The sequence below is a fragment of the Strix uralensis genome, chromosome 1 (genome assembly GCF_047716275.1).
Source record: "Strix uralensis isolate ZFMK-TIS-50842 chromosome 1, bStrUra1, whole genome shotgun sequence".
In the NCBI taxonomy this organism is placed as follows: Eukaryota; Metazoa; Chordata; class Aves; order Strigiformes; family Strigidae; genus Strix; species Strix uralensis.
Window position 1 is genome coordinate 55,703,523 of NC_133972.1, and position 23,417 is coordinate 55,726,939.

Sequence of the window (23,417 nt, forward strand, 5' to 3'; positions counted from 1 at the left end):
TTCCCAGCTCTGTCCTGACTGTAAAAGCTTCTGTTGTGTGCTTTGTCCTGACTGTAAAAACTTCACTGTCCCAAGAGCATGTCATGGTTCAGAGACCAAGTTTGTCTTTGATGTAGTTGGGGCTTGATCAAATAATTATATCATCAGAAGATGAGCAGGACCTGGAGAAGGGATTTGAGCTGGTGACCAGTCTCTGCATCAATGCAGAGGAGACAGCTGCCTCCTGGGCTGGCTGGCACCTCTCTGTGTTCTGCCTCCCATCAAGGATGCGCCAGCTTCACCAGCCAGCCAGGTGCACATTACCCTCCAGCAAAACAAAGGGTTTGAGCTGGTGAGATGGAGAGTAAAAATTCAAACAAATGGTGGCAGCCCTAGGTCCATAGATGAATATTTTCCGAAGTTGTCTTATGTAATGTTTAACCAATTTCCTGAGCTAATGCTTACTGAACAGAGTGGTGAAGGATAGCACCCAGATTGTCACTGTAAACTGAACTGTCACATTAAACTACATGAAAAGAAAAATGGGAACCTGTGGACACACACTCTTCTATCTAGTACACCTCTTTGTTCGTGAGGTCTTTTTCATTCCCCTGTTCCTCAGAGAGATACTATACTTCCAAATTAATGTATTTTGACTACAACTTCAGCCTTCTCCCACTTGTATTTTGTCTGCTGGGAGTACACACAGCAGATCAAGGTAAAGCAATAACAGGAAAGCATCTGAGCATAGACACACAATAACCAGAGGCACTCACACAGAGCAAGTGGTAAGGTCATGGTGAAGTCACAGGGAGGGCAGAATCTAAAAGAAAAAGGGACCAAAACAGGATACATACATAGAAATAATGCTGATAGCATCTTCATCTTGTGTTCAAGGCACTCTGCCCCCTCACAAACAAGAGCAGTGTGACTCGATGGGTAGGAACTAAAGGATAAAAGAGTAGCAGGTAATGGATCACTGTGGCCCTGGGCCTCTGTAATTCCTGCCTAGCAGAAGTCAGGGTGGTGATGGATAGCTGCTCACCCAGGCCAAAAGGATGCAGGATCCCAGTAGAAGTGTGAGATGTAGCAAAAGACCTGAGAGCACTGTGGGGAACAGCTGGAGCTGTTGGGGCAGGGGACGAGCACCTGGGAAGCAGTGAGCCAGGTGAGGAGCTGTCCCTGCAGCAAATTACACCAGTTAAACTGGCCCTTGTTCCTCATGCTGGAAACCTTTAGTCAAGCAAGTATTTTTGACCTAAGGTTGTGAGTGAATTATACTTTCTTTCTGTGTACTGAATGTCACATGAGGTGAACCAATGATCCCTTGGGATCTTAAACTGTTAAATGAAGTCAAAGCTGACTGGGACAGCAAAAAAAGTGGAATAAGTTGTTATAGGTTAACCCTGGTAGGCATGGTAGGCATCTCAGCCCCACACAGGCACTCACTCTCTCCCCCATGGCAGCATGGGGGAGAGCATCAGAAGGGCAAAAGTGAGAAAACTTGTACACTGTTACATCAGTACAACAGACCCCAGATACCTCCAGACCCCAATGGAGTTTGCCTGTTAAATACATCTTGTGTAACAGAAAAAAAATGTAAGAAATTGACTTTTTCACTTTTGTAAACCTTTAGGAAAACTTGTGGATTTATTTGAACCTCTTTAGGGCAGATGAGATACTCTGAAGGAGAAGATACATACTCAGACTACTAGCTTTCAGCATGTATCAGGGAATCTAACAGCCAAAGCTGTGCTCTATAATTATGGTATCCAAGATAGATGAACCTAAATAGTTTTTGTATAGATTTCTGAAAGATCAATATTGCTGCTTCTTTTTTAAGCCTGTCCTATGACATAGATAGATACATCGCTAGAAAAGTTGTGTATTTGGCTGCTGCAGATGTGGGAGAATTTCTGACAGGTTCCCTGAAGATACTGAAAGAAACAGTTAGAGCTTTCATTATATTCTCTGATGTGTAGGAGTTTAAGATGTTACGTATAAATGTAGCATACTGGTTTCTTTATAAAAGTGGTCTAGGTTTGGAGTAAAAATTATCCTTTAAGTGTTAAGTCTTTGGATATCTAAACTTGTAACATAATTTGAAGGGGTATTGGTAATGGTGAGTGATTTCTTTTCTCTCTCACAAACCCCAGGAACAATAGAAGTGAAGGTCATCATGGCTACAATCAAGACCCGCTCTAATTTCTGAGTCCTGATATAACATACATATTTTCTTGGATTCTGAATATTAACAACAAACAAAAAAGCAGTTTGAATCCCACTGTTCTTTTTCCCTCATAAGCGGAATAGAGAAGACGAGAAAACAATGTCAGGAAACCCTTGCATTTATTTTTAGACCTGTTCGTTAGTGGTTTTCCCTCCTCCCATCCAGACAAACTCTTGCTGAAGCTGATGGCTAAGGATTGCAAGACCTGTCCGTTTCTTGTTGTGTGGTTTGCTTTTGGCTGAACTGAAGGCCTGGTGAAGTTCAACAGTTCAGTGAAGCAAATAGCAACCCCCTACCCAAAAGGGTAATGCCCTGCCTGCATAAAACTGTGACTGTGATTAAAACAGAAAAGTGGTAGCTGGAAAGAATTTAAATGCACATTTCTTCCTGTCACTGTGCGGTTTTTGCACTTACCAGACAGCAGTTTCATGCATGCTGTAAATCCATTCTTGTGCCCTGAGGCCAAAAGAGACAGTCCTGCCTTTCTCTTTCTGCTCATAGCCCTGCTGTCTCCCTTGGTCAGGCATTAACTGATCTCCCAGAAAATTTACCCTACCAAAAAGACCACAAAGAACTGAAAGAACAGTTGTGGTCTGGCTGACTGTGTGGTTGCACAAATGGTAATGCCAGTGCCAGAAATGAGGTGGGAACATGCACCCAGGGACGTTGGGATAGCAGGATAACTCTTTCTAGGTGGCCACATAGTCTTCAGGTGGCTTAAACCATTTGTGAAAGCACATCCTGAAATATAGTCAGGCAGGGAGACTTAGGAGTTGGTGATGTGAATTATTGGGGGGGTGAGTAGTGAAAGAGCATAGCCCCACAGGAATTCAACAGTAGATGCCAATTAAAGGATCAAAGAGCAAAGATTCAAGTGCCAAAATTAGGTGATGATATTTGCAACAGAGAATGATTAGAATAGTGAGGTGTTAATATATGCAGCTGGAAGAGAACTTTAGAGAACTAATGGGTAAGAGTGAAGTAAAAATAATTAAAATTATATTTAATGAGGGAACCAGGAAATCAGATTAGCTCTGTTTGCTCTCTGAGGAAATGAGAAGGAAGATAAATGAGAGTGAATAAAGATGATAAAAAAGCAAAAAAATAGTTAATGGAGGAAAAATGAAAATCACTAATTTGCTTCCTTTGTCTAATGGCATTATAAGAAGAAATAAGAAAAATATAATTGTGACATTAGGGGAGTTTCGTATTCCTTGATGATACATCAGTCTCTGTTCCAGCAGTATTTGATCATCTGGATAGCTATCAGTAGGTAAATCCTTTGTCAAAATTAATCAGCTTTAAGAAAGCAAGATTTAAAAATCTGTTCTGTATAGGCTCATCTGTAGTGGAGGTAAAGTTTGCTTTCTTTGGCTGTACAGTACCATATTTCTGCCAATATGTTGTGGAAAAGCATCTGGTTTATTCTTGCTCACAGAAAAAGACACAACAGTGCATTGTACTGTATGGTGAAACTACTGACTTGAGCATCTGTTGCAGTTAGGGAGGAATTTATTGATATATTAATATCAATGCCATATGGCAGATAGAGAGTTCCTTGCTCTTAAAATTCCTGGTATTTTTATGAGGCTGGTCAAATGTAACCAGCAAGTTCCTCCAATTGTGCAAGTGTTACAATCTTGTGTATGCATGGGGAGGGTGAGAGCCCTGAGACGATGCCGATGGCATGGAGGGAGGCAGTGCCAGAACTGGGAACAGAAAGAAAAGCTCTTGATTTCCTGGTTATGGTGTTTCGTATTAACCAGCTACATTTCTTGGGGAACAAAAAATGGCACAAAGATAACTGGGAGGTTCAAATAGCAAAATCAGTGCACTCTGATAAATTTAAAATTATTAGTGTGAGAAGCCAGTGGGAGAAATGTCAGGGGGGACTGAGTGCTTAGCTGCATCGCTACAGGCTTGGGGAGGTGTGGCTGGAGAGCTGTCTGGAAGAGAAGGATCTGGGGGTTCTAATTGACAAGGAGCTGAACATGAGCCAGCAGTGTGCCCAGGTGGCCAAGAAAGCCAATGGCATCCTGGCTTGTATTAGAAATAGTGTGACCAGCAGAAGTAGGGAGGTGATAGTCCCCCTGTACTCTGCACTGGTGAGCCACACCTTGAGTATTGTGTCCAGTTTTGGGCACCTCAATACAAGAGAGATATTGAGGTGCTGGAGAGTGCAGAGGAGGGCAACGAAGCTGGTGAAGGGCCTGGAGAATAAATCCTATGAGGAGCGATTGAAGGAGCTGGGACTGTTCAGTCTGAGGAGGAGAAGGCTGAGGGGAGACCTCATCACTCTCTACAGCTACCTGAAAGGACATTGTAGAGAGGTTGGTGCTGGTCTCTTCTCACAGGCAATTAGCGATAGAACAAGAGGGAATGGCTTTAAACTGCAACAGGGGAGGTTTAGACTGGACATTAGGAAAAAATTTTTCACAGAAAGAGTGGTCAGACAGTGGAACAGGCTGCCCAGGGAGGTGGCGGAGTCACCATCCCTGGTTGTGTTTAAGGGTCGTTTAGATGAGATGTTGGGGCATGTGGTGTAGGGGAGAACTTTGTAGAGTAGGGCTGATGGTTAGACTCGATGATCCCAAGGGTCTTTTCCAACCTGAATGATTCTGTGATTCTGTGATTCTGTTTGCACAGCATTTCTCAGAGGGGGATACAATCCTTCTTTGCAGACACACAAAGGTGGCCCACATGGCTACACACAATCTTCCATAGCTCATCCCTGCACTCCCAATAGCTCCTCACACCTTGAAGTCTCATCTCTGAATACCACGTGCAGAAAATCTTCAGCAGAGGAGACCATGAGTTTCAAAGAGTGTCTGGCAATATGCTTGGCCGCAGATAGTGTGATACAGTTGTTGATGTATGCAGGAGATTGCTCAGTATAAATCCTTAGAATCTGCATCTTGTTTTTTTCACAGGCTCAGTAGCTGTCCTTATCTCCTAAGCACCAGAAGGCTCCACAGCTCAGACTTCCAGCAACACAGGCTGTCAGTTCTGCCTGCCAGCTGGGGAGAAGAGCAGAAGCATGGCAGCCTTTACAAGGACTTCTTTCTGTTTTATTCCACAAGTTTCTTTGGAGGTGGCCTGTTGTCTTCTCCACACTCTTGTAGCAACTGGCCCTGGTGCAGAGGCCTCTTTCAAGCTAAGTCTGATGTCTTCAGAGGAGATCTTTGGTGCTTCTAGCCAAACAACCTATGTGTACCTGAAACGCGGCCACTCACATGGATTTGTTTGTCCATTAAGAACTGGTGTATGGGAGCAGGGAGAATAATCAACATGAACCTCATGAGGCACTTTTCTTGAGATCTGTGTATATACTTACCTGGTGGTTTCCTGTCAGCCTCCAGGCTCCAGCCTCCAGGAAGCCTCCAGCATCCTTATCTTATGCCTCTTAGGGAGGACAGAGACCAACGCAACATACTCCTAGCCCTCTTAGCTTCTATAGTGTTATTTACACTTTACATGTTTTAAAATACAATTAAGGATCTGATTTGATCCGTCTATGGTCTGTCTAGAATCTCTATATCTGCCACAGAATATTCTTATTAATATATAATTAATTAAGGTAGGTTAGCAAAGCACCAGGAAGGCTTTAATGTTTGTTAGGTGATTCTGAAGAAGCAGAATGCTTGCAAAGAGAATTTTAATACTGTCTTTCCTGCTAAGGGGGCTTGTCAGGTGTGAACATATCTTGTCACACAGAAATACAAGTGTAAAAACCACAGGCTTTAACAATAACTATATACACACGCGCACATATGTATATCGTTGTGGTTTAAACCTGGCCAGCAGCCGAACACCACGCAGCCTCTTGTTTGCCCTCCCACGCTCCGGGGAATGGGGGAGACAACTGGAGGGGTAAAGGTAAGGAGACTCATAAATTCAGATAAAAGCAATTTAATAATTGAAATAAAATAAAATAAAAATAATGATAATAATAGAATATACAAATGAGTAACACACAGTATGATTGCTCACCACCCACCAATTGATGTCCAGCCTGTTCCCAGCTAGTGATCCCAGAGCAGAGAAAATCCTGAAACTGCAATCCTGGAAGAGAGAGAGTGAGCTTCCTGGCCAGCCCTCATCTATACACTGAGCAAGGTGTTGTATGATATGGAATATTCCATTGACTAATTTGGATCCGTTGCTCTGTCTCTGCTCCCTCCCAGTTTCTTGTGCACCTGCACACTAGCAGGACATGGGGAGTTGAAAAGTCCTTGATTTCTTATCAACAGCTAAAACCATCAGTATGTTATCAACATTCTTCTCATACCAAATCCCATACTGAATCCAAAACACAGCTACTATTCTAGCTACTAAGAAGAAAAATTAGCTCTATCCCAGCCCAAACCAGGACATATATATATATGCAAATGTACACATATGTGTGAACCTTATCAGAGATCTTAGGAGAAAAATCTACAGTGTAGTTTCCTGTTTAGAAGTAAGAGAACTAAGGGGCTACCAGTCGTTTATGATACATATGCACACAAATACTTTCAGTTAAAAGAAAAATCAAACATATCAAACTAGAATAAAATGTTTGATAATTTCTGACAAAATTTGCAGGAAATACTAGACCATATTAGTAATGTGAGTTGGGCTGTGTACAATTACATTATAATGTTGGCACATTGACAGCTTTCTATAATTTTAGCTGAGATCTTAACTTTGGATCTTCTTGATTTTAAACCTACAGGAGCATTTCCTATTTCTTATAGCTTGCAACTGAATTTACCTTGCTAGGTTAAATAACTCAACCTTTACTGTGTTCAGAAAAAGATAGTGAGAGAGAATTGACAGCTTGTGGATAAGATGGCTGCTAGAAGTCCATGATTCTGTTAGTGATAAAGCAAAGACTTTTTGAATTTTAATGCACATGAGCTGTAAATAGTATGCTATTATTGCATATGGGGCATTTGTTACAGAGCTGAACTAGTCTGTCTTCAGTAATCAATCTTTTGCTGTTATGGCTCTGGGTAATATTTTTATAGGGTAAACTGTGCCACTTGACTGTGAGAGGTTTCATCTCTTGCCCTCTGAAGCTGATGGCGTTAGCATTTCTCAGAGACAAGATACTAGAGTAGATAGAAACACAGGAACTGCCAGGTCAGATCAGTCTATAAACTTCACAAAATACAATAGGAATATTTTTAGCCAAGCCTCAGCACAACTTTCACAACTGCACTCATAATACTGTGTGACAAAAATTAGGTTTGATTGCAATTTCTATTTATCATGATACGGTTTTTCATCTGCAGTAGTAATTTTTTTCAAACATGGAGAATGATGGACATAAAATAATGTTCACTTCAAAATAAGTTTGCCAGTTAGAGAGAGAGAGAGGTTGTTTCCAGGTCTGCACCCTTATGAAACATGACTTCTCTCATCCTCCATTTGGGACTGCTAAGTTCATCCCATGAGCCCTCAGCAGTTCTCTGCCTCTCTCATGTCTTTTTCCATGATTCCACTGGTTCCCATAAATACCCAGCAGTCACTAAACCATCTTCTTATTGAGTCTGACTTCCATGCACACTTCTTGCATGTTCCTTCTAATGCATTTATTGGTCTTCAGAGATTAAATGAGGCACAAGTAACACATATAGCTTTTGGAGATTAATTGCTCTATTTTGGCTCTGCCTAGACCAGGGTTTAAAAATTTGAGCTCACACTGAATCAACTTAGTATTACTGGCATTAAAAAAAGGTCAAACAGGACCTCTAATGTCATTGTACTGACTTGATTAGTTTAAAAACTCAAGAGGCTTGTTTTTAACTAATATTTTTTTGGTGCTATTCTGAGCCTTCAGGTGCAAAACTTGACTTTCCCAGGGTTCCTTCTCTGCGAAGAAAGCTGGAAGTGTCCCTGTGCGGTGTCCTGAGTGCAGCAGCTGAGCTCCCAGGAGAAATGCCAAATGTACGAGGCATGGTAAAATCATGAATTGAAAATACTACTAACTAGGCCAATCTAATTAATGCCTTCTAAACCCAAGAGTTTACAAAATGAAGCATGTAATTAGAAGTAATACCAGTCCTTTGAAATCCTCGTCTTGAGAGGCGTGGATGTTATATGGTATAACTAGAAAACAGGACTGGGATCATTAATAATATTCCTAAAAGAAAAGACAAGGCAATGAATGGAAATGACCAGGCTTGGGTGTCTTTGATGGTGGTGGGTAGAAGTGCCTAATGGTCAGGACTCCTCGAGTCCTGTGACTGTGTTCAGTGAGTTGTGCAAATTGAGTGTGGGAGTCAGTATGATGCAGAAGTTCCCTTGTGTCTTGAGCCCCTCTTCTACTATTTAAGCTATGAAGCTTCAGCCTGAAAAATACATGTCCCAGTTCACAGGGATCCTGTGGGCTTTGAGTTTATCATCTGGAAGGTGCAGTAGGTATTGCTGACAGGAAGCTGTGGCATCCTTTATAGCTTCAATATGATTTAATGGGGGAAGGAATTCCTTCTTAGGCTACAGAGTCTTAAGCTATGGGCATCTGAGTGCCAGTGAATTGGGTTGAGATTTTTCTTTTGAAGGGGAAATCCTGTTGGTGGGATAATTTGGAGTGGAAATCACTGGTGTGATGATATTTTCTTTTTGACATCTCTCAGCGTGTAGCCTGCACCTGGGTTCAGTTTTCTTGAAGTAACATGGTAATAAACCGTGCACTGGGAAGCCCTGTCTTTGGCTATCTCTGCTGCAGCATCCTCTGTTTCTAGGATGCATGGAAAATACACAAAGATCCAGACGACCATGGGCTTTTTCTCCTCTCTCAGTCCTTGTCTTTTCCATACTGGATAGCCTCAGTTCAAAGACCTCCTACCTGCCTGGTCTAAAAGGGGAGCTTTGCCGTTAACTTTCCCCGTGCAGTTGCTTGGCAACACAAGGTAAAGATCTAAACAAAAGGACAAAGGAAAATTATTTCATTCACAAGACAGCCTGAACAGCTTTGGAGGTAGTTGCTTGGTAGTCTTTCTGTGGTTTATGCTACAAAATTTTGCTCACAAAACAGTGTGACACCCCCAGTTATCACCGGTATGCTGAAAAAAACCCTTGTTGCAGACACACATATGGCTACAGAAAAGTGTTTCCTGGCTTGGCTCTTGCTGTCTGGGGAAGAGGTGTAAATAGATCAACAGAAAAATGCAGCTTGGTGGCATATGTTACCCCCACCCCAGGGGCTCTGACAGCAGAGTTCTCAGCTACTCTGTGCAGAGTCACACCCTAAGCATGTGTCGGCTGCGACCCCTCATGTCCCCGCTCCTCTCATCTCTGGCCAGGAGAAAACATCAGGGACTGATTCATTCATGTCTCCTTGCTGTCCCCAATGCCAGGTGACATGTCTCATTATGTACCGCGGTGGCACTTGGCACTTCCACTCAGTGCTGGAATGAGATGCAACTCCTCACAAGGCACGTAATGTATGCGCTATCGGTGCCAAAGTGGAGCCTATCTCTTGTAAAATGGCTTTGATACGTCGATAAATGGAGCTAGCTGACAAAAATTCCTTAACAATGAAGTATCATTTCAAAGCCAATATTTTTTTAGAGTGCTGAAGGTACAAGGAGCCCTAATGACTAACAGAGGATCGTTATGTATGCAGGTGAAAAAGAAAGATGACAAGGATTTTAAATCAATCTATCACATTATGCATTTACCTGCCAGCAGTGAGTTTTTCACCCCTTTCATTTTCCACTGCCAAATACCACAGATTCAGGCTGGTAAGCAGAGAATTTGGGGGCAGAATTTACATTAAAAATGAACCTTTTACATAAATTATGACCTCTTTTGTTTCCCTGCTGACTGATGCACTTTAGCTGTCACATGCCCATTGTAGAGGGACTATTCTTTCCCTGATGTGTGCATGTAATTCTCATTAACATCAAGGCGACTTACAAGTGCTCATTTGGGAAAGACAGAACCCAAAGTGCCTCTAAATGCTTATGACAGGGTTCCCAGATTGCCAGGTCCTACAAGCCACAATCCAAAATTTTCATCTGTCTGAGCCCCTCTCCCTCCACAGTGTCTCCCTCAGCCTCCCTGTGAGTCCCACTGCCCTAACTCAGAGGTTCCTCCCAGACCCTGCCACAATCCCCCTCTGCCTCCCTGAATCCTCCCAACAATCTGAAGGCCTCACGGTCTCTCCTAAACTCGCACTTCTCCAAACAGCTTGAGTGATCACACCTTGCAGCTGCCAGCCCACGACCTCTGCTGTAGATCCCTGATGATGCCTGCTTGGCCAGCAGTGGCTGTGGCAGCAGGCAGCAGGCAGCCCCTTCAGCACCCGCAGTGCCACATGTTGCCTCCCTCCAGGCACCGCATGGCACAGGCATATTTTGCAATCTGCTGGCTCCTTTGCATGTCTCATGGAGCTCCCTGAGCTGGAGAGAGGCAAACACATGTGAATCATCCCTCCTGCTTCCAGCAGACCTCCATGAGCAAAGGGGCCTCCTTACCAGCTGCAGCCTTCCCAGTCCTGTGGTTTGACCTGCTGTTCTTCCCCCAGCTCTGGGACATCTGGTGTAAAAAATGAGAGCAGGCTGGGGGTGCCGGCAAGATGTGTGTGGATCACACAGAGTTGTTTGGCCACCCTGTATTGTGGTCCCGAAGTGCTGGGACTGCAAAGTGAAGGTGCCACTGTGGGAGGTTAGCTCTTAAAGAGAGGAGGCTATTTGTACTTTGAGAAGTGCTTTCATCTTCTTACGCAGCTAGACTGATCTCTGTGCTAGGCACAGGCAGGGAATCTAGCTGTCAGTGGCTTCTCTCATTCCCAGATGCTCTTATGGTCTTAGTACAGTCACGGAAGGTGTGGGACCAAATCAATCCCACCTGCAGATATGGTGGGATTGGTAGGCAGGGAAGGAGTGGAAAAATGGCATAGTTATTCCAAGAGCAGGGGAAAAATGACCGATAAAAGTTGACAGCACTCATGTTTAGTGTCTGTAACTTGTTTCTTGGTCTTGTGGGTGAAAGATCACAGAGAATTCTTAGATCATCATTTGATTAGAGCTATCAGTTTCTTTTTTGTGACACTTCCCCATACCAGTATAAAATGAGAAATAGCTCAACTAATAGTCTAGCTGATGTTAGAGGAGCTTAGAGCATAGAAATACTTCTAAATCATTTATCTCTGAGGGCAGTCAGCCCCTACTGCAGCCTTCCAAGAGACTGAAGACTAATCACAATAATAAAGTAACTCATAAAGTAACAAGATGTCTACAACATGATATAGAGGAGGGAACTGCCTCACTGAGGAAAAGAAAATTGCCTCCCAGTGTCATTGGTATTTCTTAAAAGTAGAAGTCATGAAGGAGAGAAGTATGGCAAAAGCACAGACATGGATCATCACTTCACCTTTGGGAAGATGCCTCAAGTGGCTCTGTGCAGAAGGGAGCAGCGAGCTAACCGCTCACTCCCTGGACCACCTGGCTGAATACTGAGACTGGGATGTTTCCTAGCAGCATGGGGTTATTGGGCACTTGAGGTTTAGATGAGTTTAGAAGGTGCTTTTTAATCTCCAGAATTTGCTCAGTATGAAGCCTTGTGGATCTATCAGCTTTTGCAAACCCTAAATTAAAACAACAAAACAAAACATGCCTCTGGCTATTTTATAATTTTCTATAAAGATGAATCTGGGCACATGCAACTTTGAGTTAGACATTTGCCTCCTGCCAGGTTTCATAATATGCTGAAGTCACATAAGTTCAACAAGCCTAACAATGCACATTGTGGTATGATTTACTCCTTAATAATGCAGTTATTTTCAGTAAGAAATGTCTTTTCTTTTTTTTTCCACTTAATATCTCCTTCTTGGGCACTAATGTTCTTTGTCTGGCAAAAAGTCTTCTTTTTAACGTCAGTATGGGTAGGCAAACTGAGAGTGGCAAAACGCTCTTTGCAGAGAGTGAAACTGGCAAGTGCCTGACAGGTTGTAACGGTATTAAGTGGCACAACTTTCAGGCTGGTAAACATGTGCACTTCTTAGTATTTGCTTTCATGTGGGGAGGGGGTGTAGTCTCAATATTTCACATATGTCACCTAAGGGGAAACAGAGCCTTCATACTGGTACAGACCGGTATCTGTGCTGAGACTAGTCTGTTTTCAGTAGTTCTAAAATATAATGAAACACTTGCTCTGTGCTCTTTCCTTACCAGCAGTATTCTCTCTAAAAGTTTAAATATCTTTCAACAGTTGTTTCCTATGCCTGACGAAGGGAGTAAAAAGATGAGGAGTAACAGTTAGATGTGAGAGAGGATTAAGGTTGTGGGAGTGGTGCGCGATGCATATGTTGACATTTCAACTCTAATTAACTAAGAAGCCTTGAGTCAGTGGTGGCATGTAGCCACACGGCTGCTGGAGCACACTGGGGATTCGTCTTTTTCTAAGATAGACATCCAAGAATTGTGAGCTGAATTGCCATCTGGAGGTGCCCATCTCTATTCACAGAAGAAAATTGGATGGCTGGCTTAGACCTCACTTTTGGATGACTAGAGAAGATGAAGATGAATCCCACTGCTGTGACTCAGCACTTGATCTCTTTCTCTGGTGTTTTGTGGAGGATGTTAACTTACTCCTTTCAATTTTCCTGCTTCCAAGCCTCTTTTGTTGCTTCCTTCCACCCTTGTCCTCTCCTCTTCCCCATGATATGCCTGAGCAACTCTTTGGCAAGAGGCAGCAAATAACCAAGGTTTTTGTTTCACAAATAATATCAGGTTTTAAAATTTGTTGTATGTGGTGGAAAAAGATGAGACCTCCATTTGGTGTTGGTTTGTTTTCTTTTTGGTGAAAGAATGGTAGCCTGGTGACTATACTTACCCACGTAATTCAGAGCCCTTTCCACCATAAGATCAACTGAACTGTGACCTTGTGTCATACTCAATTCCTCTCCACCACTAGGAGGTTTACCACCTACAGACTACTGACGTGTTTTAATAGAAGTTTTGTAACTTCCTTGTCACAACCCTGCCCCCAAGAAATCTACTTCTCTGAAATCTTTTGCGTTTAACTATGTAGGATTTTGAAAGACAAGTAAAATGAAGCTGCAAAATACTGCCCCCCTTCAATACATTCAGGATTTTGGCTTCACCCTCTCTGGCACTCTGAGGGGGAAATCTCTGTCCCCTCTGTAATTCATAATGAAGTCGCTGCACCTTGTCTAAACTTGTCCATTACAATTTTGAAGTGATAACTTGGCTTTTGCTCTCAGTACAGATGATGCCTTTCCAAACTAATTTTAGTAGTCTGCGCTGAGTTCCATGTGTGGCTACACTGTCACACTCAGTATGGGACCAGAGTGTGAACACAGCTGCCTGCCTCAGACAATTTGAACATGTAAATGGTGGGACACTTTAGTCTTAAATAGTAGCTTTGATGTTACATCCCTTATATGCAAGAGGCTTTCTGTATTTGAGGACTGCCTTTATTTGCATTCGAATGCAATGGGAGAATCACTGCAGCAGTTCAATGGGAGCAGGCAACGGTAGTGTCTGGAGCAAGAAGGAAAGAGAACTATATCCAATTGAATCCAGACAGATGGATTTGTGCCAAGCTAGAATTTAATTAAAACACTGGGATTAAATCCACTTCTCTAGCAGCACCCTCTTTAATTAAGTGCTGAAGGCAGTAATATGACTAAGCTGTGTATCTTCTTGTTAGGCCTTCAGTGCAAAGTCTTCAGAAGAGAGAGAGATGAACCTGTACATTGAATAGTTAGAAAAACTAAACAATTTGCCACAACAAAATGCTTTCACTGAAAAGCCAACAGCATTGGTGACAACTGGTTCTATTTCACAAGCTAAAGAAAACAATAGAAACCATCATCTGTACAGAGATGAAGACATATGTTAGGAAACTGCAGTCACATTCTTTGCTTAATAAAGTACTTCTCTTTTATTTAGTCATTCTGTCCATGTAGAATCTAGGGTCATATATAAAATATATAGTATTTTAAGTGGTCTTCAGTACTTTGTTCAATATACTTGAATTTGTGTTCAGGAAGGTTTCAAACCAAGCTTTAAAAATGTTCTCACAATGCCAAAGCCCCGCTTCAGGGGATCACTTAGTCTTGATTGGCTGACAAGATATGTTTTTATTCTGTCCACAGGGGTAGATAGTTTTAAAGGTCTAAAAATAGCCATGATATTTGGAATATTAATTCTCAGTTGGACCTGTGTTGCTCTTCAGTGTTTGGAAACGAGTGAAGTCTTTACAATCAAAAGATAATGATGTATTGGAAGGTGGAACTCAAGCTTCTAGCAGCCGCACCAGAGTTCAATTACTCTGGAGATGAGAAGGAATTTAAAAAGACAAGTCCTGTCACTACCAATGACCATCAAATACATTTTACAGTCATATAGTCTTGTTGTGTGTGGAATATTGAGATGATGCCAAATCTTACAGATGTATTTTAAAGTATTACTTTTTTATGCTGCTGTACATGATGGCCACCAGGTTCTTGGGTCAAAAATCTTGGACAAATTCTATGTGCATGTTAATCTATTGCCTCTGTTTTCATTCCTTCCAGTGAAATAAAGAGCAAAAGAGTTTAAAAAAAAATCTGATAAACTGCTGAATGATCACAATATGTTTGCCAATAGCAAACAAGCCAGCAAGTTCTTGAGACTTTGGCTTACACTGAATAGTAATTTACATCAGGAGTTGAGCACTGGAACTGGTTTGGGGGGAGAGGAGAAGAGAAGATTTGTCTTCTAATGTTTCTTTTGTACTGAGAGAAATAAGCTCTCACAGACAGTAATTCAGGACAGTAAATTGGACGTTTAATGAGTTCTGTGAATTAGGTGCCTAAAGAGAACCAGTATCTTCATGCAGTTATGCTCCTAACAACATGTCTAGAGATTAGAAGTTATTTCAACTGCTTGAGGAATGAGGAGCTACTAACTTTAGGAAATTATGTAAAAAGTGGCTTTGTATATTTGTTAGCAACAGTAGTTTTTTGAATCTTGCCATCTTTTTACATTGTCATCTTTCTTACATTCTGAATGTATATTATGAACTTACAGGTCCTGGTTTTCATACAGTAACATCAACTACTATACTGCATTTAATGTAAAAAATAGTTTCAGTGCTGGGACCTATATCTAAGCTGTAAAGATAAAAGCTAAAGTTGGGTTATAGGCAAAAGATGATAACGATTATTTCATATTTGAAAGTCTGTGTGAATTACTAATGACCAGTTTTCTCTGCTTCTGCAATTGGTTAACATTTACTTTGCATTTTTCAAATTTTTCTACAGTCTTCTTTTGCTATGGCACTTATTACTTGTCTGCTAATAGTCGTCTAAGACACTGTCATTGTTTTTCATCTGGCAACAGTGGAGAGTGGCCCTGAACATTTTTCCTTCATACAAAGCTCCATCTGATTTTCTGGACTGTTTTACTTGAGTAAGGCCCATAGAATTAGGTCTGGCAGCACCATTATCAGGAAGAGCAGGCATGTTTTGATTGCTCAGTGCTTTCTCCAGCTTCAGCATAGCTTAGCAGATTTTGGGATGTCTGATTACTCCTATTTAAAGGGCTTGGAAATGATGAGCCATTTCCCATTTCTCTATCATTTGCAGATTTTGTTTGTACAATATCTTCCAGCCATTTGAGAACATATGCACCTAAGGGATCACAGCTGCCTCTTGTATGCATTTACATTTGTTTTAGAACATACACTGACTCAAGGCAATAATCATAAAAAAAAAAAGGGTATTTTTTTTAAGAATGATTGAAGAGAGACTTAGAAAATCTTTATCTTCAGTGAAGACAGAGAAACAGAAAATGGGCTTGGAAGAGATGAAATATGGAGATTCCCAAATATATTGAAGAGTAACATGAAGATAATATGGATGCCTCTGTCTTTTTGGTGTAGCAAGGACTAAAAAATTCAGAACAAACTTCATCAAGATGGTTATTTACATGACATATACTGGGCCTGTCCTGTTTGCCCACATAAATGCAAAAAGGAGGAAGACATGTCATGACCCTTTTGTTAAAATGCATATTCAGGTAAAAAATATGAGTTTTCCTAATAAAAGGTAATCAGAAAAGATCTCGAGATTCACTGCAAGCACAGTGGTGTCAATAACAATATCTATAATAATGCTTACTAACACTTCTGATAGTTTCTTCCAGGTCATTTCAAGGTTCTGTCAAGTTTCATTAGTATGTTCACTAGGATTCCTTCTGTATCAAAAGCAGACAGTGATTTTGGGTCATCCTTCATGCTGCCTGTCATGGACATAAGTGTGTTTTTTGCTGAGAAAAATACTTAACAAACCATCTACAAACCAAACAAAATAATGGTTTGAAATGCAAGGGAAGTTATGAAATACAGCTATCAGTTGCGGAAATTTGAGACTTCCTAGAGAGAACGAAGAGCTGTGCTTCTGAAATACATGTTCATGTAGTCAGAAGGAGTACCAGAGAAAAAAATTGTAGGTGGATCAAATCTCTAAAACAGCATTGTATGAAGTTATACACGTAGATCAGAATGAAACCAAAACACAACATGAGGAGGTGAGAAAATGAATAGATGATTGTGAGTCTGAACTGCAGCACTATAGGAGTACAGTATAATTAGCTAGTAGCAGCCAGAGCAAAACCAATTTAAGAAGCAACTTTAACAAGCCTATAAAAATCTGGGTTTAATTCTTAGTTCTAGACTCTGAATAAAGACTTGACCATATCCAAATCTGCCTAAGTATGAGGGTAGGATAAGACTTCTTCAAGACATATCATAATTCTGTAGGTAGAAGTGGACGACACAGTGACAAAGACACCAATGTTCACACATTGGTTTGCATACCTCCACACTACATATTTGCCTCCACTACTGAAAACCAGTGGGTTTTTAGACTCCTACCATAACCTAAATGGTTAAGTTTTGCTTCTGCTAGCTGGTTAGCAGGTGGACCTTTCATTGGCTTTCAGATGACAAAACCAACTATCACAAAAATCAATCAAAGCAGTTCAGATCTTTGTCCCTGGGAAAACCAAATAAAACCACCACTTGTTTGTTTGTAATTAGAAATAGTTAGGAAATTTTATTCATTTCACTTTACCCATCTAAAATATAGGCCTTTAAACTATTCTCTAGACAAGAGAAACTGATACTATAAGAGGAAAATTCACCCCATCCTCAAGTAGGTGTTTGAAACAGTAGATATAACTTGCACTTCGGAGATGATGTCCAATTTAGCCAATGGTAGATAAGCTGAATGCTACCCTTGAAGGCTAATTGACCACATTTGTAGTAGCATCTCATACTTTTGATGTATTAGTCACAAAAAACATCAACAACCATGGAAAATACGAGAGACAGAGCTGACAATAAAGGCACTTGATGAAGACACTGGGTTCAGAACCATCTACACTCACAGCAGCCACATTACTGTCTGTGAGGTAGGAATGTACATTTTCTGTATCTTTTCATGTTGTTTTACACTATGGGACCACAGTTTGTTATTCTGTAGGCACTATCACAATATAAACATGAAATACAAATTCCTTTAGCTCAAAAAATATTATATGCATAAAGTAGTAGGTGAAAATATTTGCCAAATATTAAACTCTCTCTTTAGCCTGCAAAATCTGAGCTAAGAAGTGAGCTAGAAGAGCAGCATGAGAGCAGCCTGAAAATCCTTCTGCCTGTAGAGATGCTCTTTGCATTTCTAAGTGCATTACACTGTCACAAGGAATCTCCAAACCTGACTAAAACCTTCAGATGTTTAATAATCATACAGACCTTTATCTTTAAGCAAACTCTCTATTCTAGCAATTCTAGTGCTTCTTCACCTTCTGTTGTAGAATCATGGTTGCACCTCAGAAGATATGTATATATGTGTGCTTACTATATTTAATACACACACAATGTGTTATTTTCTAAAATGTATATATTGGTAATCACCAGCAGCTCCAAAGAAAGCTGGTAAAAAGGCTGAAAGCTCTGTCGCCATTGGTGTCTAATGAAGGGCCTTCAGCAAGTATGTGCCAATATGAAATCACAAGGTCAGACTTGTGCTGAGCTGTGCATTATATTTGAAGCCCAGAAGAAATGGCAATCTGTATTAAAGTTCACAACCTGTGTGAAATGAGACTTGATTAAAATAATACAAGTTGTTAGCTCTGAAATGGTTCTTTATGTGAAAAGAACAAAACTCACCACACATAAATGTACAGTATAAAAAGTACTGAAATCTTCTCATGTGCATTTAAAGCAGTGCTTAGCATTGTAATAAAACACATGGTTCAGTTATAATGTGGGGTCAGTAATGCAAGGAGCAAGAAGAATAGCGTTAAATTAAAGAAAATGAGAGATCTGACTGACTATCAGTTTAGCACTATTACTCATGATGAGAAGTAAAATGAAGTTCATGACCCCATCTACTCTGCCTCTACTCTCTGCTCCTTCATGTCCTTCATCAGAAGGTACTTCCTCAAGGAGATTCATAAATCCATAGTTTTCTCCAATGAATTGGCACACACTTATTCTAACTGTTCTAACCACCATACTTCTGTAAACAGAAAAAGCTGTTACTCTAAGGCAAGTTACTATGTCCTCTGCTTGTGTCTGACAGATGTTTGGTATTTTTCTCTTAAACTAGATGGTGACATCCTCACAGCATTTATTCAGTCTGTTTGTCTATATAGTGCTGTGCACATTTACATTGTTACGTACAGTACCTATCAAAGAAGAACGAAATAGTCCTTCATAATGCATATAAACTATTTATTACCCATAGTAATATACTGGTACCGGTTTATTTCAGCCTGGAGAGTAACCTGATCTTTTCCAGAAAGCAGCTACCATTTAACTTTTCATAAGTAAGAGTACTAACAGGATCTTTGGTAAGACACTTTTGCTATAGGGAAATCCATCTTTTTCAATAATAGCTATTAAGAGCCATAAACTAATTGTAGATAATGGCCTACCATTCAGCAGCAGTAATTCAGCCACTTTATCAAGATATATGGCTTTAAGTTGACCACTTTAAGACCTCAGTATGCATGAAGAAAAGGGAATAGATTGTGAAAAGGCTTGTTAAAAGTAGCAAAGATGATCCTTAGTCGCCTACAGTTTATGGCATTGAAATAAGAGTCTAGATTTCAAGTGAACTTTCAATGACCTCCTATTGCAAACAAGATAGTGACGCAAAACAACCAGCAGGCCACGAGCGGCTGGGGCAGCAGAGCAGCATCAGCTGAGAGAATGGGAGGATTGGTCCCACACTGGGCTTCCTAAGCTGATAAATGGGAACTGGGGTACCCTGCACCACACAAGACAGAGAGTCTGGGGAAACGTGGCTTGTTTAGCAGGACTTGTCTTAAGAAGAAGAAAGGCCAAAGAAATGCAAAAGGAAGATATTAACGGCCTACAGCAAGAAAAAATACATTTGAATATGCAGCAACGGGTACAAAGTGGTATCACTTCCTGCATGTAACCATTTGGAGGACATGCAAAGGAGTTGGTGTTGAGGGTCAGAGATCTTTCACACAGAGGGTGGTGCCAACCAACTTCTCCTTGCCTCAGTATCAGAGCTTCATGATAACTGTAAGATATGAATTAGTCAACATGAGCTGTAGCTAGGACTGTGTTGTAGTTGAGTTTATTCCTTGCTTTGCCTCCCATCTTCTGAGGACTGATTAAAAGAGAAACTAATAGAACCTAGAATAAAGAGGTCCTTTCTGATCTGCTCTTAACACTAAGTATTTTCCTGCTTTTCCTCCATTTTGTCAACCATGCTTGGGGTAAACCATTACCTTCACAGCCTGCCTACTTTGATGATCCTGTGCTCCCACCACTTCGTGGAGTTAAGCCTTTTCAGATGTTACAGGATAGTTTACAGAAGGATCCAGTGTCTGCCTCCTTACTGCTTCTCAGACATGTCAAATACCACCTCCAACCAGTCTGGTGGCTTTCCGCTTCACTCCACAGAAATGTATTTCAAAATAAAAATAAATTTATTTTTTCTACATATTTAATGAGTTCTTTCAGTCACATAGATAGAAAGCGGACACAGCTATACCTTAATTTTTGTTTGTTTTTTTTTTTTTTTTTCTTGCTGATAGAGCTGAGACACAGAATCAGATTAGAAGGTTAAAAGGAGAGAAAGATAAAACACTGGGGTCTAGAAATGAGAGTGACCCACTCTGGTATGCTAACAGTTATGAAGCTGGTAAGTAAATATTTAGTAGGAAAATTGGTATCAATATTTAATTAATGAATTAATGCAAAGATATTAGGCCTGATGTAGAAAACATTTGGCTCCTTGAAAGGTAGATTATTTATTAAAGGCATAGTGTCTGGGTTGCTGACATGGAGAACACAGCCCTGGTAGGGATGTGGAAGAGGAGGTGTGGGATGAGGTAGGCTCTTCTCTCTTCTGACATGGGATATGTGTGGCACCAGGTGGGGTTATTTCATGTTATGCATCCCTTAGTAATGCACAGAGAGATGTTTATAAAAGTGTTTGAACAGTGAGAGAAGCATAAATTGCACTAAGGAAAAATATATTAACAGTAGGAAATCATAAACAGTAGTTCAGCTCAGGCAATGTACTTCTGAAACAAATGACATAAACCAACATGTTACAGAGGAAAGGGAATAAAGGCACTCAAGATGAAAATGATGCATGAAACATGCCAAACTTACAGTCCTGTGGTGCTGCCTGGGTCTTCAAAGACACATCCACACCTGTTGCCCCTTTGAGTGTAGAAATCCACCATTTAGGTTCAGCTAACAGATGGGTTGGTACCCCCACTCCCTTCTTCCATGCCTGAGGATTTAAAAGTGCATGGCAGCTGCCAGAGACATTTCTGCAATGCAGACATTTTTTGAGAACTGTAAAGGTTTTTTTGGGGGAGTGAAAAATGAAGGAAATAAACAAGGGGGTTTTCTGGTAATTCCCTTTGTAGCTCATGTCACCTGAAATACTTATTTCCTCAGGCAAGCCCTTCATCCTCCAGCCTCTCATCATTAAATCCCTCAGTCTTTGTCATGGCCAAACCTTCTGTCCTGGTTTGTGTGGATGGTGAGGGTTTTTTAGTAGCAGGGGAGGGGGCTACAGTTGTGGCCCCCTGTGAGAAGCTTCTTGAAGCTCCCCTGGCTCCAAGTTGAACCCACCTCTGGCCAAGGCCAGGCCAATTAGCTGCACCCCTGTGATAACATATTTAAGAAGGGGAAGCTGGGAGGAGTTGTGGGAGTTGTGAGGAGGAGGTGTGAGGAGAACATCTGTGTGAACACTGAGGTCAGTGGAAGGAAGGAGGAGAAGGGGAGGAGGTGTGCTGGAGCAGAGACTCCCCCATATCCTGTGGTGAGATGGCAGGGCCAACCCCGCCCCCTGCCACCCATGGAGGTCCACAGTGGAGCAGATGCTGATTTGCGGCCTGTGGGGGGCCCCATGCCAACCCAGGTGACTGCACCCAAAGAAGGCCAGGACCCCATGGGAAGAAGCCTCCACTGTTGTAGTTTGGCCCTGGGAGGATTGCAACACATGGGGGTGACCCACACGCTGGTGGGAGGGACTCGTGTCGGAGTTGGTTTGTGGAGGACTGTCTCCTGTGAGAGGGGGACTATGCTGGAACAGGGGAGGAATGCCAGAAGTTACCCCTGCCTCAAGGTGGAAGAAGTGGCAGGACTGACCACACCCTCCATTCCCTGCCCCCTGAGCCACTGGGGAGAAGGAGGTAGAGATATTGGGAGCAAAGCTGAGCCCAGCAAGGGAGGGATGGGGGAAGGTGTTTTCAGGATGTGGTAATGCTTCTCGTGATTCTACTCTGTCTGTTAAGTGTTGTTGTTATTAGTGTCTATATTGAATTTATGTTCTCTTTTCTTGCCTTCCCCTAATGAGTCTGTCTTTTGCCTTTGCCTTAAAGGGTGAGATCACCCCTCTCTATCCTTATTTCAAGTTTCTGGGTCTTTTGTTTCTCTCCTTCTCAGCACTCGGGGGGGAGGGGGGAGTGAGCAACTGCATGGTGCTCAATTGCCCTCTGAGCTCAAATCATGACAACTTCTCCTTACCTTGTCCCCTTGAGAGCACCACCTAATCTCTCTCTGGTACTGAAGGTGCTCCAGTAAGACTGCAATTCCTTTTTCAATCAGGACTCACCTCACCCATTATGGAAACACAACTGTCTGTAATAAAACAGAGTGCATGGTGCACAGTGATGCTGTACAATGACAGGGACATGAATCAAATGTCTGAGAGACGAATAAAAACAATATAAATTTAAATAAGAGAATATGATTATTGAAGGCGAAATTAGGTTTGGACACATGATAAGACTTCATCCATCTGTGAAAAATGCCAGAAGATTTTTTAATGAGATTTTCAGTCATGAATGTTGAGACACTATCAGTGCTGAGGTGATAAGATTAGAGTTTGATTGTGTGTAGCTATGAGAATAAAAGTGTATATAGAGAACTGACCTACTGTAGAAAAGCAATTAGGGTCTACAGGGGGACTAATCGGCAAATAAAACAGCTATACAAAGTATCCCATGGCAAAAAAAAAATTAGATACACTCTGTTATAATTTAACAAACACTTGTAGATAAAATTGTGGTTATGGGTGACTTGAGGCATAAAATCATATAAAAGAAGAGATTAAAGTTCTAATAAATTAATGTTGCTTGAACCAATATGGTGTTAAGCATAACACATTGCAAAGGAGAGAACAATTAAGGAATGGGAAGGGAATTACTCTGGGATCTAACATCCAGATGCTATGATCTGAAAATTGAAACCAGCTTCAACATCTGACTTTAGCAAAGCAGATTAGGAGAATTGACTTGGAAATGGACTAGTTTTACATAAGAAAAGACTTATGAAGGTCAAATTTAGAGCTATGTTAGTATGCACCCGTTAAGTCTTCATATGCCTCATAAAAGATAGTTTGTGAGGACTGAGGAGCCTTCATCTCTCCTGGGACTGGTAGCTTCGGTCCAGTGGGCAGGTTTGTACAGGTAGGCACTGCTGTCATTTCTGTGATGCCAGTGGGCCTTACCCAGCCAAACGTCAGCTGTGCTGCCCCTGCCTCTCCTGTACATCTGCCTTTTGCTGTGTAATTGTGTTTTACATCTGCCAAAAGGTAAGGAAATGGGACTGGGCTCAGCACTATGGCTACGTAGCTGCTGGCTCAGGGTTGGTACATTTGATTGAAAGTACAGGTGAAATAATAATAGGGTTTGCTTGTCAC